The sequence below is a fragment of the Saccopteryx bilineata genome, chromosome 4 (genome assembly GCF_036850765.1).
Source record: "Saccopteryx bilineata isolate mSacBil1 chromosome 4, mSacBil1_pri_phased_curated, whole genome shotgun sequence".
Lineage (NCBI taxonomy): Eukaryota > Metazoa > Chordata > Mammalia > Chiroptera > Emballonuridae > Saccopteryx > Saccopteryx bilineata.
The window spans coordinates 10,214,814-10,219,226 of NC_089493.1; the positions used below are offsets into that span (position 1 = coordinate 10,214,814).

Consider the following 4,413-nt stretch of genomic DNA (forward strand, 5'->3'; position numbering starts at 1 on the left):
TGCCCATTTCTCTCTGTCCTCTGCACATCTGCACGTGCTGGCTCCCCAGCCTGGAGCCTCCGTCCTCTCCTCACCCCTCTTCTCTGCAGTGTTCCCCCTCTAAGTGCAGGCGACTTCTGGAAGACCCATCGGAGCCACTTCCTGCGGGACAGATGTTCTCCGTACTGTTCTGTGTCAGCCTGGGTGAGGAGCCTCCCCTTGGTCTCCCACCATGTGGACTGCCCACCTACCTGCCTGCTCTGGTGTTGACAGCGGTTTCTCTTCTGTCTCTCCTACGAGCCTGGGAGATTCCCGAGGGCATGGATGTGTCTCAGTTACCTTTTCAGCTCCAGAGTTCAGCCCAAGATGACACAAGTAGTTACCACATTAAACGTTTGGCAAATGAATGACTTTGTGCAAAGACGACCACTTCCTGGATCAGCTGTCCGCATCCTTCATAATTTGTTTTATTTTCATTGGCATTTACTGGGCATTTGTACCAGGAAGGAACGTGGGAGGTGGTATGGATGGGAAGGTCAGGAGACGGGGTTAGTGGCTGGTGTTAATATTTATTGATTGTGGCTGTGCGATCTTGGAGGCGTGGCCTCACCTATCCCATTCTCCCCATCTGTAAGGTGGGGGCCTATCCATCCTACAGAGTTGTTGAGGTGACAGAATTAGATGACATGGTCTAAGGGCTTTGTGACTTGCCACATGAATGTTCTCATTATACCACCTCCTAATCGCTGTTGAGAGCATCCTGGATGTCTCTTGCTGACGCTGGTCTGTGTTGTCGCTTCTGGAAAGAAGAACAAGAGCTGGTATAGGAGCTTGTAACTTAAACAAAATAAATGAGAAAAAACGACTGTTTCCCCCCAGCTTCTGTTTAGCTAAATGATATCACTGTACTTGGTAATGCACCTCTTCCCTTTGACTGCCACCCCCAATCAGCCCCGATCTCTTCTCTGTCCTGGGGGTGGAACTGTTCACAGCTGTAGTGTCCCTGCAGCTCTCCACCCCCCACCAACCCACCCCCACCCGCTGCTGCTAAGACAGACTGTTCTCACAGGGCGTCTTAATTCAAAGGCTTTGCTAGTTCAAGTTCCCTCCAAGGGCTGGGTCACAGGGTGAGGAGGAGACAAACCCTTGTGGTTTCAAACTCTGTACCTGAGCTATTTTTTCACTGTGGCGGGGAGACAATTTAATCTCCAAATGCATCAAGGAAATGAACTCTTTTAAGAGCCGGATGTGCAAAGATGACAGCTCTGTCGATGCGGGGGACCGGGCCCAGGAGAAACCCGAGGCAGGGGTCTGAGTTTGGGTCCTGCTTTCGTGTTTTATCAGCCTCACGACCTTGGGCAAGTCATGTCATCTCTGAGCCTCAGTGCCCGTCTCTATAAAATGGGTAAAACTACCCACCTCCTGGTGGAAAGGAGAATTAGTTAAGGTAATGTGCCCATCAGCGTCCGGCACCCAGACCTGGCAGGCCGGGAAACTCAGCAGATACGGGTCCTCTCTTCCTTACACCCAGAGGAGGTCACAGTTGCTTGTATCTGAATCCTTATAAATTCCCGTAGTTTGGGGTTTTTTCTTTTTCTCAAATAGAAACATACTGTGAACCGCCGAGTTCTGGATGAGGACAATACATTAGCCTGCAAACCCTTTCATCGTGCTGGCCCGGGGTCACACGAGAGAATGTTGGTAGAGGTCACGTGACGGGATCTCCCAGACGCCTTAGGAAGCTCCAGCTGGCCCAGGCCGAGGCTCAGCCCAGGGCCTCACCGCCCAGCCAGTGTCTCTTCACTGTGGCCCACGGCCCCCCAGACTTCCCCAGAGGCCAGCCAGCGAAGGTGCCATGGCGGGGGACATCACCTCCAACCCCCGCCACCGTCCCATTTGATCAGAAAGCCCCTCCACTTCATTCTTGTTATGTCAGGGTAGCATCTAAAATTATTTTTAAAAAATAAATGTGCTGCAAAATCAAAGAAGGTTGCAAACCAGTGACCTGGGTGCTGGAAAGCAGATGGGAAAGAGCAGTCCCATCGCCACGACGTAAGGTTGGAGGCGTGACAGGTGTCATGGGTTGAAAAAGACATGGTGAAGTCTTAACCTCCTGGGGCATCGGAACGTGATCTTTGGAGACAGGGTCTTCACAGAGGTAGTCAAGTTAAAATGACGTCATCAGAGTGGGTCCTAATCCAGAGTGACTGGTGTCCTTCCAAAAGGGGAGATCTGAGCACAGAGACAGACAGACACAGGAGAGCATCGTGTGATGACCGGCGGAGATTAGACTGACGCAGCTGTCAGCCAAGGGACCCCAAAGTTCCCTGCCATCAGTCGTGGGGAGAGGCAAGAAGGACTCTTTGCAGAGTCTCAGGGGGAGTGGAGCTCTACTGACACGAATCTCAGACTTCCGGCCTCCAGAACTGTGAGAGAGAGACTGCTGATGTCTAAGCCGCCCCATCTGTGGTTCTCGGAGGCCCCCATCCTGAAACACCGGGTGCTGTGTGATCCCCGGGGTTGGCAGTGCTTGGCTCTGTGGGGCAGTGAGGGTGGGGTCGGCGGAGGTTTGTGTAGGAGGGTCCATGCACCTGGCTCTCCCTCCGTCGGTGAGGAGGGTGCTGAGAGACGGAGGAGGCCGACCAGTCGGGTGGGTATTGCAACAGCTGATGGCAGGTGCCCATGGTCTGCAGTCGGCTTGGGGGGGGGCGGCCACCCCAGAAGACTGGCAGCCTCGAGAACTGGTGATGGTGGGTGGAGAGGTGACTGGAAGGATCTGGGTTGAGGGCTGGTGGACCGGGGTGACGTCCCCTGGATCATGAGCACAGGCAGAGGGGTTTGGTAAGGACTGGGGATGGGAGCGCCACTTGGAGCCACTGAGAGCCTGGGAGCCTTTGGTGAAATGTCCAGGAGGCAGCTGGACCAACGTTCCCAGACAGGACAGCGTTTCCCGTGGCCGGCTCCTTCCCTGCCGTCAGCACGCAGACCAGACGTCTCCATCCAGGGCAGTTACCTCCAAGTCACTCTCTGACCCATTATTACCCTGTGCGCTTTCTCAGCATCTGCAACATCCTCCGTTTGTTTGCTTGTTCCTGGCGTGTCAGCCCACCCACCTGCTCCGTCCCGTGTTGCGTGCCGGAGGATTTCAGTTGCCAGAACGGAGTCTGCCCCTGGTCGGGGCTCGCCCGAGACTGCTGAATGAAGGAAAGAACAGAGCGGCCGGGAGGCAGCCCAGAGCTGCTGGCTGGGTTCTCCGGGGGCGGATGCTGTGCCGGAGTTCAGGGTATGGGGTGCTCGGTGGGATCAGCACCCGGGAACGGAAGCAAGAGGAAAGCGGGTGGGGTAGACAGGACCGAGAAGCGGCATGGCGCCTGCAAACTCTGGCCAAACCCTGAGCTCCAGAGGGAACACCGCTCCCTAGAGTTGTTCCGTCTTGGGTTGAAATGTTGGGGCCTTTAGATCCCCCTCTTGAGCCCTGGCTGGTTGGCTCAGTGGTAGAGCATCGGCCTGATGTGCGGAAGTCCTGGTTTCGATTCCCGGCCAGGGCACACAGGAGAAGCGCCCATCTGCTTCTCCACCCCTCCCCCTCTCCTTCCTCTCTGTCTCTCTCTTCCCCTCCCGCAGCCAAGGCTCCATTGGAGCAAAGATGGCCCGGGCACTGAGGATGGCTCCTTGGCCTCTGCCTCAAGTGCTAGAGTGGCTCTGGTTGCAACAGAGCAACACCCCAGATGGACAGAGCAATGCCCCAAGAGGGGCAGAGCATCGCCCCCTGGTGGGCATGCCAGGTGGATCCCGGTCGGGCGCAAGCGGGAGTCTGTCTGACTGCCTCCCCATTTTCAGCTTTGGAAAAATAAAAAAAAAATCCCCCTCTTGCTTAGTTACTGGATGTCACCTGCTCGTAAGCGCAGACCATGCTCCCCGGGGCTGAAGGCAGCCCATCTCCTCCTCCGCCAGACACACGCTGGACGGACGGGTTCACAGAATCACAGCAGCGGGTGGGGGTGGGGGTGGGGGTGTTGAAACCAGGGCAGTGAGCCGATGGCGAGCACCCAACAGCTTGGGTTCTAGGCCACAGGCGACGTGCGGGTCGGGTACACAGAGAAGAGGAAGGTGTGGCCCCTTCTGACTGGGAGGAATCGGTTGCTTGTAGGGAGGAGGTAGAATTTGACTTGAGCATCTATCTGTGTGCAGCTGCTGGGAGCTGGGGTGGAGGGTTTCCAAGGGAACAGACAACCCCAGAGTGGGCGCCCCTGGATGTTTATGAGAAGGGACGTGCACAGTGTAGCTGTGGGGAGACTTGTGAAGAGTTAGCAAGACTGTTTCTAGAAGGGTGGGTGGAGGCACACGTAGCAGGGGGTGTGAAGAAGAAAAGCACTTACCCAGCAAGAGAAGACGTCTTTGCTTTCTCTGAAGACCTAGCAGCTCAGCCGGGAG

General features: G+C 55.9%; 1 non-coding gene across 1 annotated transcript; it reads left to right on the forward strand.

Annotated features, from left to right (window-relative positions):
- Positions 1-3,451: 3,451 nt before the first annotated feature.
- TRNAI-GAU (transfer RNA isoleucine (anticodon GAU)) lies at positions 3,452-3,527 on the forward strand. Its single transcript has one exon. It is a non-coding gene; the product is annotated as a tRNA-Ile (tRNA).
- Positions 3,528-4,413: the final 886 nt, after the last annotated feature.